Genomic DNA, 15,074 nt, shown 5'->3' on the forward strand with positions numbered 1-15,074 from the left:
TTTAAACAACAGATGAACCAGCAATCCATCACTGCTAGCTGTTTTGGAGTACTGAACTATGATCATGTACTTTCTGCATTTTTAGTATGGTGCCTTAATTGTGTCTAAATCCTATTTTAGATTAATACATCTTTTACTAAATGGTCAGTGATAGTTTCTAAATGTATGCTCTTATAGAAAAACATCTGATAAACCCTAATATGTTCAGACCAACTCCAGCACTGCACTGCTCTTAGCATAAGTCTTTTAGGATGTTTTCTTTGCTGTTTCTTTATGGTTTTGTTTTGTCTAGCAATATTTGTTTTCCTCAGACTGTTTCTGAAAGGTAATGGCAAGGCATACCACTCCGGTCAGCCTCAGTTATCGATAAACTAGGATGAAGCATTTCTGCATTCACCCTAAAAGCAAAGTACATTGTCAGGATTTAGCCTCAGACAGGAAATTTACTTCTGAAGTTATGCAGAAACAAAGAGATAAATATGCTGCCACTGCTCAACGTAATGAAAAAGGCAGAAATACCATGAATTTTCATAGCCAGTTTTAAAGCGAAGATGAGAAACTAGATAGCTTTTCAAAAGGACTCTAAAATGCTTCTCTGTTGGGATTAAAATCAACTGGCTGTCATTGTGTGGTCAAAGAGTATATAATATAAGTTAAAATAAAATTCCCTAAATCCATAGTCAGCTGGCAGTAAAAATTCTATTTCTATACCCTAATAGCTAATAGAACGTTGAATTGTGACTTTGCTATGAGTTTTAGTAATGTTTACTCTAAGTTGTCTTTAGAGTTTGGAAGTTTTTTGACTTAAAAGCTCATTTGGGAGTTGTAACAACAATCAGTTTTTTTTTTTTTAAAAAAAGTAAATGTTTAAAGGTCTTCTCTGAGAAGACTTTACGAAAGAAAGATGGACTAGAATGAAATGCTGAAATCATAAAATGTCATAATGGAGTCTTCCTTTGTTCATTACTTCTACCACTTCTTTCCTTCTCTTTCCATCTTCTGAAAAATGCTGGATGTTTTCAGGGTTTTTTTTTTTTGCCTAATACTCAGTGTACTTTCTATAAAGAACTTTTTATTTTGTTTTATGTTGTTAGTCTGGACTTTGCAGTTGAGTTTGGTACAAGACATATCCCTATAGTATTGCTCTTCTGGATGGTTCAAAATACCTGTGGAAACCCTAGATAAGCAGAAGTAACTAATTGTGTGTCTGTCACAGTTTGTTTTTTTTTTTATATCAGACATCACAGTAGAATCTTTGTGATGGATTAGATCTGCACATAGTATTCACAGATACCCACAGCAGAATCTTCTGAGGTTTTCTTTCCAGAAGTGGGCTTTAGGTGTTCTTTCGCATACAAGCATCTGGAAGGTACATGCAATATTTTTACCATTTCAGTTATAATCAGAAACTTTGCTCAAGGAAAGACTTAGAGTATGCTTTAAGCATGGTCGGAGTTTGTAGTAGTATAATATTTGTTAGCTAATATGCTAATTCACCAGAAGTATGTATTTGTATGTATAATGTGGGTATAATGTTATTCCATCTGTTAGAATATTCATTCTTCCACTGAATCCAGAATCTTGTGTACGTTTAAATGACCATATAGTATGCAGCTGTATTTCAAGGCACTACCAATTTCATAGCTTTGCTGCTTCTACATTTTCATAATGATCTTGCTCCGTTTACCTACTTTAATAGTAATAATACAGAAATAATCACAAAATCCAAAATGATGAATGGCAGACTGGTCCACCAGTTTTCAAGCAAAACACACATTTCAATACTTGCCTTTCTTGTGTCAAATGCCTTTTTATTGATGGTATCTCAAAATTCTTAAAATTATGCTTCTAAATGAAAGCAATTGAAACATTAGCACAGTCCTTCTTGGGGGATTTGTTGAAATGTTATAAATAATGCCCAGATTTTTTTCCCCTACTATTTCCATAATAAGATTTTGGTTACAGGACTGGGATTTTAAAAATCAGTATAATATGCAATACTCCAACATGCTAGTGTTTTATGGAGAAAAATTATAAACAAAGGAAGTAAAATTTAAATCTTCAAATGAAAGGAACCTAGTAGGTCATTAAGTGAATGACATTTGTAGGTCAAAAAGGAGATTAAAGATGAGAGGAAAAAATCTTCAGAGTTACAGTGGTCTAATGTTTTTAAAAAGTAGGACAAGAGATTTTTACAGAAGTATGTGATACTCTTGTAACTTAATACAAAACATATTGAAGGATTTACTCAGCTTCTGATACCAAGCCCATCAGGATCACATACGATTATTGTACGTAGTTCTTAAGTGTTGTTATTTAAATATGAAATTCAGTTTCTAAATATGTTACATCTTTCCAATCTGTTCCTAGGCTGATAAACAAAGACTTTTTATTCACCTATGTTTTGGATTTTATATATGTTGTTGATATAAACATTGCACTTTTTGGTTTTTTAGGTCAGTGTAAAGTTACAGAAGTTTTAGTTACTAATTTGTGACCCTTTTATTTGCTTATCTCTGTTCATTTAAGCAAAGCTGGCCAACAGTTTTGGGTTTTTTTTCCTCTATTTCAAATTATTCTGAAGTTACAATTTTGTAATTTCATTAAAATATCTAAATATGGTATTCTTCCCCCTGCTGTCCTGCCAAATCTATCATTGAACTTTTATGCTTAAGAGTGAAACTTTATGCTGGTTTACTAAATTCTTTCAGAAGTATTTTGAATAGAAATTTATTATTTACCCAATATAGTTATTTGTCAGGAGAATTTGAAGGAATAATTTTCCAACAAAAAAAACCCACAACCAAAACAATTTAAAGACAGAAGTAATTTAATAAAGAAATAGAACCATCATTGTAGCTGTTGTATCACCAGTTATACAATGGTACAGGCAAAGGTATTGTCCAATCTCTTCAACACCAAGTCCAGTATTTAAACTATAACTTTCAGAAATATTTGAAAGTTGGTTTTTCTCTGTTATGTTAAAGCAACCTTTCCGTGCTATAGCAGTTATTAGAAAAAAATAATTTTAATTTAGTCTCTCACTGAACTTCTGCAGATTGGAATCCTCCACAAATATAAAATATATACTGTGGTGTCTCTGGTGTTACTACTTTTCAGAAGTAATGCTGCAAAGATGATATGCTGTGACTTTTTAGATGTGGCATTCTGTCATTGTTTTCTTGGAAACACTGGTGTTGGCTTGAATATATGACGGGTGAATTGACAGTCAACAGATGAATGGCAGGAACTGTGTGGGTGATCAAGACATGAGACTGTAAGACTGTATATTCAAATTAAAAGCAATAGATGCTACTCTTTATAGTCTCATTAAAGATGAAAAAAATAATTCTTTTCAGGGACTTCACTGGATTCACATACCACATACCAGCTGTTACTTTTCATTGACTCAACACTTCTGTGGATAGCTGTTGTATCTACTTAATCTCATGAACTTGAAATCTGCAACTATATATGAATTGAATTATTTGTTCTTGATTTTTATATTCACACTCTCTTTATCATGAGGAGCTGTTGTGACACTTACAAAAAGCATTAAATTCTTCATTTTATTCAGTGTAGTCTCTGAGATATCCTTTTAGTTTCATCAGATTTTAACAAGAATTTATATTATTTTTAAAATTAATCCAAACTCTATATTCTGCATATATATTGCAAGCTCTTTAAATAATCTTTTTAAATTTAAATAGTGAGTAATGATAGTTAATAGAGTGGTTATCAAAAAAAGGTGTTGTCTTTTTTTCATTAGTATAGTGTTCATACCTTCATCAGTATAGTAAGGATGGTCAGACAACTGATTAATTCTTCACTTAATACAGGTAGTCTAATATTGAAATATCCTGCTATATATGTAATCAATAATTTCAATTATTTATTGGTTTATTTACATGTACAGTAACCTGCAGTGGTACCACACAATAGTTATATAACTATCAGAACATAAACACACTGAATGAAGAATCAATCGTTCTGATCAGCTGAAAGTCAACAAAATTCTATCCCTAGAAAGAAAAAATAAACTATTTTCTTTGAGAAGTTTTCCAAATGGAAAATTTAATGAATTTTATAATTAAAGGGTGTTATAAAAACAAACAAACAGCACCCACTAAATTAGTTTTCTTTGTAGGGTTTGCAAAACCTGCATTTAATATCAGACTTGGTAGACTTTCTCCTCAACCACTAAATCGTGTAACCATATACTTAAGCATATGGTTAGTCCTGCTGAATCACTAGACTCTTCAGGAAAAAAAAAGGATTATACAAATGAGGTTTATCTCACTACAGCTTTATTAGCTTCACTGTTACGCTAATTCTTCTTAAAAATAATCATACGGATTTTTTTCTGCAGTGTCAGACACTTTGAAAGGACTGCTATAAACCATTGTCTTCCATTTTACACAGTAGCAGAATCATTATGGGTTTCTAGACATGCCTCCCTTATATGATGATGAAGGAAATAATTCTCCAGCGAATTACTCATGAGAGGTCTGACATCCCCTGTGAAGGAAAGTATTTTCCTAATTCCATTTCCTGTTCTGGACAGTTAAGGGAGGGAAGGCAAGCCCTTGTTTTAGATGAAGCAGATCATCCAAGGTGACAGTATATTGTAACAAATAGGTCGTCATCTGCCATCCACCTCCAAAAGAAACACAGACAAACTCTTTTCTTAGTTCACAGAGGGAAAAAAAACAGGTCAGTATGTTTGTATGCAATATTCAGATGAAATGAGTATAAATATCATCAAAAAGAGTCATATAGGCTGGCAGCACTAGGATGAATAGTCATCAATACATGATGCATTCTTCTTCCTTTATGATTCCAAGGATTTCTTTTTAGTGTAGGGTCTTTGTCAACAGTCACCTTTCTTACTACCATATTCCCTGTCATCCAAACTATACATGTTTTTCTCGTTACAGTTGGCCTTTATACTTGCTTCTTATAGCGTTTGTTTTTATTTGTCTAATATTTAACTAAGCCGTACATGCCTGTCATGCGAAATCAGTTTCGTAATTTCAGAAATTATTTCCCTGTATGAATGGCTGCATGTATTGAACATAAGTAATAGGCAGAATTTCTGAAGATGTGGAATGTTTCCCACATTTAACAAATGTGTTTATTTGCTCTGATATTTTTGTGTCACAGAGAGAGATACTAATTAAATCTTTTTTTTCCACATGCTGTGATTCATGCATACTATCTGTACTCAAACCACTGATTTTGCATGTTGTGTTGTCATTGCTGAGTCTATTAAATATGTATTTAGCAAGGAGGATTTTTTTTTTGGTACAGATTATTAGAATGTCTGTAGTCAGTGCTTCTGTGAATGTTCATAAGAATAATTAAAATTAAAAAAGCCCACACTTCTATTTCTGTCAGTCTCTCACATTTCCATACATGGTATGGTGAACAGCTTATTTTTGATCCTGTGTTGTTACTCATAGGTTGAACTACAGATCAAACTATGTAAGCATTATTACAAAGAATGTATGTATCTTGAATACCATAAGATATATCATCCAGGTGTAACTGAGAAGTATCACATTAAGGAAATATCATGTTAAGGAAGACATGGTTATTTTCAGAACTATCCCCACATTATACCTGAATATTATTTTCCCCCTAAATTCAAGAGTAATTTATGGAGGAGAGCCAATGCTTTTCAATATCTACTAAGTTGCATAATGCCAACGTGTCAGAAAACTGCTCATGTTTCTATTCTTTGAAACACCCAAGTTTTTCAGTGCTGCTAATCTACAGATCAAATGGATAATGACTTTCAGTTCAGTGTTTTTCCAATCAGGTTTCTACTCTCCTGTTCCCCAGTACCATGTCATTAGTAGCAGTGTTAGTGCTTCCTACTGTCTTTCAATCAGCTACATCTCCATAAAGGCTTTGTAAATGTCCAAGTGGTTTTGTTAGCCAGATCACCTCTTTGGAGTGATATTGACCTGCAGGGAACTCAGAATTACCAACATTTTGCAGACACATTTCCATGTCCCTGTGTGCTTAGAGGAATGTACTAGTAAAATATTGTTTAAAAAAGTCTTACTTAAGAAGTTATTCAAAATGCAATATCCAAGCTCATTAAAAAAACCCCTCTGCTTCACTCTGAGCACAGCGTTTGTGGGCAAAGCTGAGATTTGACAGACGCTGTTCTGTCAAATGGTCTGCACTGTAGAAGAGGAACAAGAAAGTTATCTGCAGCTGCAGGCTGACAGACTGCGTAGACAGCCCTAGCTACCCTGGCATTTTAGTATGATGCTGTGTGCTGCAATGACAGAAATGAGAAGAACTGATAAAAACCCCACAATATAATTCTGCTATTTTAAGTCCTGTAATTTAATTCTGTATACTATAAATGTATTTGCTATTCTGAATCCAGTAATTTAAGTCTGTATACACTTTGGCACACTTCTTTTTATAAAAATCTGCTGTATGAGCATTTATTATGCTCTAAGATGAGATCCCATGCTAGCCAAAGTGTTGAGGTAGAACTTCATATTTTTTTAAAATTAAGGACATGTCATGGTTTAGCCCTAGTCAGCAACCAAGCACCACGCAGCCACTTGCTCACTCCACCCTGGTGGGATTGGGGAGAGAATCAAAAAAGAAAAGTGAGGTAACTCATGGTTGAGATAAAGACTGTTTAATAGATAAAGCAAAAGCCGCATTTGCAAGAAGAGCAAAACAAGGCATTCATTCACTACTTCCCATGGGCAGGCAGGTGTTCAGCCGTCTCCAGGAAAGCAGGGCTCCGTCACATGTAACGGTTACTTGGGAAGACAAACGCCATTACTCTGAAAGTCCCTGCCTTCTTCTTCCCCCAGCTTTATATGCTCAGCATGATGCCATATGATATAGAATATCCCTTTGGTCAGTTGGGGTCAGCTGTCCCAGCTGTGTCCCCTCCCAGCTTATTCTGCACCCGGCAGAGCAGGGGAAGCTGAAAAGCCCTTGACTAGTGTAAGCACCACTTAGCAACAACTAAAACACCTCTGTATTATCACCACTGTTTTCAGCACAAATCCAAAACATAGCCCCATACTAGCCACTACGAAGAAAACTAACTCTATCCCAGCCAAAACCAGGACAGGACACCAGGAAACATCTGAAAGCTTTTAATATTTAATGATGATGTTATATTACAACATCATTTGTATGGAAATTAATTTTGAATTAAACAAAATTCCATTTTGTAAGTAGATACAGGTTCTGGAAGTTATTTCCTTCCTCTGCCTCAGCACTGCACACTGTAACTGAGCAAGTTATCACCTCCAAACTTGCTCTCATTTATCAAGTGTCAAGGACATCCTATGCTGGTAAAGCCTTCACTCAGTCATCATCGGGTCTTTAGGAAAGTTTGGTTTTCTTCTCGTCACACCAAAGTTTGGCTCGTAGCTGGTCTACTGCCACCTTAGGAAATTCCTGTCTCCCATGGGCAGTGGTGTCCCTCCAAGTCTGAAGTTTGGTGTGCTCCACTGTTTTCCAGGAAACATATTCTCCTCCCATGTCCTCACAGTTGTACCTTACCCAGTGTGCAGCAGCAAGAGCACAGCAGAGTGGGTCATTCTCCCTGCTTTTAATTAAATATAACATGAAGTTAACAGTGGGTCAATCAAATTATTATCTTGATTATATAGGAAGCAAGTCTATGGTCCTGCTAGGTGTACCAACCTGCTAGCCAACAGACTTAACACAGCTTAAAGAAACACCGAAAAAGAAAAAGGACATATTAGGACAGTTCATACAACAGTTTGAACAAAAGTCACTGCTCAGCCATGTCTTGGTCAGCCAATATTGTCAGGTAATCTAAAGAATTTCATTTTAGGAAACTTGAACTTTGTATTGGAATTTGAGCTTAATAGTGCATTGAGGTGATACCAAGAGCAGCTTCTCCTAACTAAAGTGCATTTGTAAAAGTTACAATCAATTGAAATAGCTTAAAAATCAAAGTTCCCGTACATGCACCGTCATATGTTTGCTTCACATACCCTGCAACTAATTCAGTCCTGATATTCATTATTCTCTTGGGCATCAAGCCTGGTTGTGAGGTGTGGTTTTCACCAGAGAATTCCCAATGGAAACTGATTCCCAGCCTCTTAGGAAAGTGGGAGATAACAGCAATGGTTTTTTTGTAAGAGACACTCAACTACTCTAAAGTATACTCCAGGCTAACTTAAAATAACAGGAGTCGTCTTCTGTACTCCTTTGCCCTTTCCTTAAGTTAGCAAAACCTAAATGGAGCACTTTCAAAGAGGAAAACAGAAAATAGGCTCACAAATTACATTCATTTTCAACTCTGATTTTTGTCCTCAAAGCTATATTCCCTTGTACTGGCTCTAGCTGAGTCTGGCCACATCTCCTTACTCCAGATTTCTACTTTAGCCCTTCAGCTCCTGCAGGCGGTACAGGCCAGGCAGAATAATGTTGAAATTTACAATCTGCAAATGTTGGAACACACTGTTGTATATTCCATAATTGAAACTGTTACTGTGTCCTGTATATACTGCAACCTTTTTGTACATGCAGCCATTGTTATCCATTTTCTGTAAAATATTGTCCGCAAAGGTTCAGAAAGTTTCATTAGGGTTGCCATAAAAGTCAGCTAAACCATGTTTTATGTCTTCTCTTAAGTTGAAGTATCTTGCAACTAATAGAAAACACTTTGTAGGCCACTTGCTAAATGAGTGTGCAGCAGGCAAACAGAACAGGTGATTCATTTTTATATGGAGTGATGATATTAGAAGAGTTAGAAGCTAATACATCTTTAGCTAATGATTTTTCCTTTGTTTTCAGCACATGAAACATTATTTCATGCATATTTTTCTCTCTGCAAAGCATCTCAATCTGCATTTGGTCTGAAGTTACTTTTATTGAATAAGTGAAACACAGTCTTCCATGCACAAGTTTTTTAAGAGACAACGGAGATGGATTGCAAATTAAAAATTTGGAGATGAGAAATATTTAGCTCACTGATTTTACCCCCATGCCTCAGGCAAAGAGCCTTACAGGTAGGCTCTGGTCTGTAGAGGAGAAAAATAGTACTGGATAATCGAGATTGGTTATTAGATGTACAACCCCACAAGAGATATATCAACATGTTTTTCTTTTCTGGCGTAGATAGTATCAGTCAATCAGATTGTAAGAGGAGTCTGGCTCACTTTTGTGAGTTAAATTGCGATCCAAATGACCTATGAAATGTCCCTGGGAAAATTTTTCAACACAGGCAGAGCAAAAGCAGTGGGATTTTGATGCTGCTGTAATTCTTGCTTTGTGAGTGCTGAAACCGTGCAAACTTTCTCAAGCCCTATTCTGTGTTATACTCCAGTATATTTTATGTTAAATGAACTACAGCTACTTGGTGATAAATTATAAAGACATAATCTTTCTAATAATTTTCCTTTTTTTTTTTTAAAGCACTGATCAAAATTATATGACAGGTGGAACTGGGAAGGGCAGGAAGAGGAAACTGCATGCAAGAAAGAGGTATCAAGAATTTAGGATTAAAAGTAGCACTGACAGCCAGCTTGAAATTACAGTTCACAAGTTCATACAGGGACATTGACCCCTATATAGCATGATCTCCCCCTTGGCCACTATCCTTTTCTATTTCTTTGAAGTCTGTAGCAGCATGCTGATCAGTTTTACAAAAGGAACAGTAGTGCATGCACTGATACTTGTTGAAAATCCCGTCCTACTTTGTCAAATAACTTTTTTTATTTATGATGGTTACAAGACCAATAGATAAATAAATACACTTCTTTCTTGTGGAAACATATGCTGAAATATGTGATTTACCATTAAATAACAACTTCCATTTTACTCAAAAATGCAAATGTGTCTTTTGATGGGGTGAACATTTGAAAGAATATTGAAGAGAAGGAAGGAGTAATTTTCAAATCTTTTTCATTTCACAAATGATACAGAGATGTCTGTAATGTTCCTTTTTTTTTTCCTGGTAACTTAATGGCTAGGGTGCTCATTATCGTGGATACATTCAATTTCTTCTTGTGCTGGAATCTTACAGATCCAAGATCTAATTTCTTCAAGCCTGTACATTCTGGCATGGTAGGATAGTTCACTGCCTCTTCCAGGGTTGCTCCTTCAATTTATGTAAAATAGTTAGGATAGTCCTATAGCAAGAATGTGAATACCTCCTCACTTTATTCTAAGACACTCCTCTGGGAAGCAGTACATAAGTCTGCTACAGTTAATGTTTGTTCATTCATGGAGTATGGAGCTTTACTAAAAAGAGATTTTTTAAAACCATCTTACCTTTAGCCAAAATGGCTGGCAGTCCTAGGACTATGGCTTCAAATGTCACCAGGTGGATGAGGAAAGTGAATTTGGCTGTCCTGCAATAAAGTCCTAATCTTTTGGCTCTTGAACAAATGATAGAACTTTTTAAACAAACCTTACATCTATTTTCAAAATCAGCAATGCCAAGATATGTATTTATCTTTAAACATTTTGTTTACAGTAAAAAGTGCCCATCTCCGGTGTTAACGGAGTTTTGGCTAGAACTCAAGAAAAAAAGGAGAGCTTACTGCCTTTGGAAGAAGGGGCAGGTGACTCAGGAGGACTGCAAGGATGTTGTGAGGTTATGCAGGGAAAAGATTAGGAAGGCGAAGGCCCAGCTGGAACTTAAACTGACTGCCACTGTTAAAGATAACAAAAAATGTTTTTATAAATACATCAGTGACAAAAGGAGGGCCAGGGAGAACCTCCCTCCTTTGTTGGATGCGGAAGGTAACCTTGCCAGGAAAGATGGGGAGAAGGCTGAGGTACTTAATGCTTTCTTTGTCTCAGGCTTTAATAGTCAGAGTGGTCATCCTCGGTGTTGTCAGGCCCCTGTGCTGGGAGATGGAGATCGTATGCAGAATGAAGTCCCAGTTGTTGAAGAGGTGGCAGTCACCGACCTGCTCCTTCACCTGGATGTTCACAAGTCCATGGGGCCGGATGGGATCCACCTGAGGATACTAAGGGAACTGACAGAGGAGCTCGCCAAGCCACTGTCCATCACTTATCAGCAGTCCTGGTCAACTGGGGAGGTCCCAGATGACTGGAAGATAGTGAATGTGATGCCCCTCTACAAGAAGGTTCGGAAGGAGGATCTGGGGAACTACAGGCCTGTCAGCCTGACCTCGGTGCTGGGAAAGGTCATGGAGCAGATCATCTTGAATGCCATTACGTGGCACGTGCGGGACAACCAAGGGATCGGGCTCAGCCAGCATGGGTTTATGAGAGGGAGGTCCTGCCTCTCTAACCTGGTCTCCTCCTATGATAAAGTGACCCACTTAGTGGATGAGGGGAAGGCTGTGGACGTTGTCTACTTGGACGTTAGTAAGGCCTTTGACATTGTCTCCCACAGCATTCACCTGGAGAAGCTGGCTGCTCACGGCTTAGACAAGTGCTTCTGTGCTGGGTTAAAAGCTGGCCACGCCCAGAGAGTGGTGGTGAATGGAGTCAGATCCAGTTGGCGGCCAGTCACGAGTGGTGTTCCCCAGGGCTCTGTGTTGGGGTCGGTCCTGTTCAATATCTTCATTGATGATCTGGATGAGGGGATTGAGTGCACCCTCAGTAAGTTTGCAGATGACACCAAGCTGGGTGGAAGTGTTGGTCTGCTGGAGAGCAGGAAGGCCTTACAGAGGGACCTGGACAGGTTGGATCGTTGGGCTGGAGCCAACAGTATGAGATTCAACAAGGCCAAGTGCCAGGTCCTACTCTTGGGTCAAAACAACCCCATGCAACGCTATAGGTTTTGGGAGGAGTGGCTGGAAAGATGCCTGGAGGAAAAGGACCTGGGGATGTTGGTTGACAGCTGACTGAACATGAGCCAGCCGTGTGGTCAGGCAGCCAAGAAGGCCAATGGCATCCTGGCTTGTCTCAGGAATAGTGTGGCCAGCAGGAGCAGGGAGGTGATAGTGCCCCTTGAATATTGTGTTCAGTTTTGGGCCCCTCACTACAAGAAGGACATCGAGGTGCTGGACCATATCCAAAGAAGGGCAATGAAGTTGGTGAAGGGTCTTGAGCACAAGTCTTATGAGGAACAGCTGAGGGAACTGGGGTTGTTTAGTCTGGAGAAGAGGCGGCTGAGGGGAGACCTTATTGTTCTCTACAACTACCTGAAAGAAGGTTGTAGCAAGGTGGGTGTTGGTCTCTTCTCCCTAGTAACAAGCGATAGGATGAAAGGAAGTGGCCTCAAGCTGTGCCAGGGGAAGTTTAGGTTGGACATTACAAAAAACTTCTTCACCGAAGGGTTGTCAGGCATTGGAACAGGCTGCCCAGGAAATTGATTGAGTCTCCATCCCTGGAGGTATTTAAAAGAAGGGTAGACGTGGTTCTTGAGGATATGGTTTAGTGGTGGACTTGGCAGTGATAGGTTAGCAGTTGGACTCGATGATCTTAAGGGTCTTTTCCAACTTTACCAATCTATGATTCTATGATTCTCTATATTTTATTAGCACAAAGTTTTACAGTTTATCAGTTTCATCCTGTAAATCCCTAACAGCAACAGGGCCTATTTCAGCACAGGTACACACTGCTGTATTAGCGCTGTTGCAGTGAAGGCTACTTTAGGTAGAGCAAATAACCTCCCTAGGGCAGCAAAGAAAACCTGAGTTATAAAGTAATTTTCCAAATATTCCTGAACAGAGGTTTGGAAACCCTTTCAAAGAGTTTCTTAATTTCTCAACTGCCACCCTGTGTCAAAAACTTTAAATTTGTTTAGGGGTAATGTGTAATTTGGCACCAAATGACCTTATCAAATTTTATCAAAAGGAAAAGAAATACAACTGGATTCCCTCAAGTAATTTATCTGAAGCATTTTATAATATTCAGCCAAAGATTTTTTTTATCACTTTTAGCACAGCTTTAGCTGGGATCATGTTAAATTATGCTAGAACACTGTCATCTACCGTAGCTCAATGTTTCACTTGTTCACTTAAACATGTCATGTTTCATTTAAAAAGAAAAAACTTCATAAACATATATGCAGAACATTTCTTCTCTTTGTGTACCTGTTTGATTTGTGCAGAGAAGTAGCTGAAAACAGACTGGTGAATAGATGAAGGTAGTAGGCTGCAACTTGCTATCTCAGCCTACAGAAATGCAAGGACTGTATCTTGTTCAAAAGATAGCTGAGGATCTTGCTTTCTGAATATTTTCACGTTACTTGTTTTTAAATGTTTAATTCTAAAATAGAATGTTACACAGAAATAATTTTCATAAAATTCTTAAAAAAATATACACCAAAATGATTTATGCAATATTTAATGAATGTGGCCTATGTGTATTTTTAAAACCAGGGACTGTTACATGTTTTTATGAAGTTGTCTTCTGTAAATTGTTCTGTGTATCTGTCTGGAGTTTAAACTTCAGTGATGTTTGCAGGATTACAAAGCAATAATTCACAACAGCTTTGGATCAAAGGAGGTAGCTGAAATGATTCTTCCACTAAATAACCTATCATATTTCATAAGATCAGATATAGCATTGCATTCTGTATTGAATCCAGAAGCCAAATATCAAGAGAAATACAGGAAAAGTTATTACTGTATAAATTTTCTCACATTTAGGTACCCATATTCAAAAAGTGAGGCACTCTTTGCAGCCAATCATCCAGTCAAAACCATTTGCACTAGATTATAGAAGTAAAACTGAATTGATTATGCAATCTTAGATAATATTCTCTTTCACAAGAACACTGTAGAAGAGAAGAGTGACTTAAACTGACAGCTGAAAAGAAATTCAAATGTAAATAAATACGAGCAGCTGACAAGCACAACACTTTTGGAAATATTTTTTGGGAAAAAAATATGCCTATCAACCTAGTTTGGGCTCAGAGTGTTTTGGTCCTGACTGCTTGGTAGTAAATAAATAAGGAGAGCAGGAGAATAGAACAAACTGAGCAGGTGCTTATGTGATGAAACTTAGATGATGAGTAGAAGACAACATATAACAAAACTTCTTAATGTCATATTTGGCTCATAGCCAAGAGAATGTTTCTTGGGTGAAAAACTACAAACTCGTAGACACGAACTGCTAACATACTTAAGGGGCATTTTCTTTGTTGTTGCTGAAAAAGTCTCTTCTGATTTTGAAAAGCTTTTGTTAAAAAATCAGATTAAAAAATGATATTTTGAACAAAGAAACGTTAGTGCTTGAAATATTTTGTTTCATGGGGCTTTTTTCATGTTTTGTTTGGGTTTTTTTTGCTTTTAGAAAGAATTTTTTGGGAAAATTATATATTAATTCACAGTTGGAGAATTCCTTAGAAGTGTATATTATTACTGTGAGACTGGCTTCATATGCCAGGTAAATGTCAAACTATTTGACATTCCAGGTTGAGTATTTGGTGTTGGAATGTTTTCATTTACAGTGTTTAATAACCTAAATCCCATGTATATTGTAACTAAAAGGACCTTAACTTTGTAGATAAGAATAATTACCTTTCCAAGTAAGTTCAGATAAGAAGGCGGATTTAAAAAAGCTTCAAGGGCTGGTTGAAACAAACCAAACAAAATTAAAAACTTTTAATGACATTTCTCTTGGTCTGTTGAATCTGTAAATTCCAATTTTATTTTGTAAATTTATTCACATATGAATAGTGTTATTCACGCTTAAACTTGAGTTTCAAGAAAGAAGACACAAAAGCTGATCGTAGACCCCTGTTGCTCTCTAAAAATAAATGGAAAAAATAATCATAGTGTTATTGGAAAGAATACACACAACCACAGACTGTATTTCTGTTACTCACTGAAAGGTGCTTTCAGACAGAACTTGAAGATCATACTTTTATCAACATTCATAAATCTATTCAATATAGAAACTAAGTTTGCACTCATGAATTTAAGTTATGTGTATGTTTATATTAGGAGAAAAGCCCACTTGCATTGAATATAGAACCAATGAAAAATTCCAGCACCAGAACGGGTGTGCCTTTTGCACACAGTTTATATACAAATAGATATAGATAAGTACATATACAGTTGTATTTACATACATATGCATGTAAATATATATGCAAATCGATATAGATATATACATATAAG

The sequence above is a fragment of the Phalacrocorax aristotelis genome, chromosome 2 (genome assembly GCF_949628215.1).
Source record: "Phalacrocorax aristotelis chromosome 2, bGulAri2.1, whole genome shotgun sequence".
NCBI classification, from domain to species: Eukaryota; Metazoa; Chordata; class Aves; order Suliformes; family Phalacrocoracidae; genus Phalacrocorax; species Phalacrocorax aristotelis.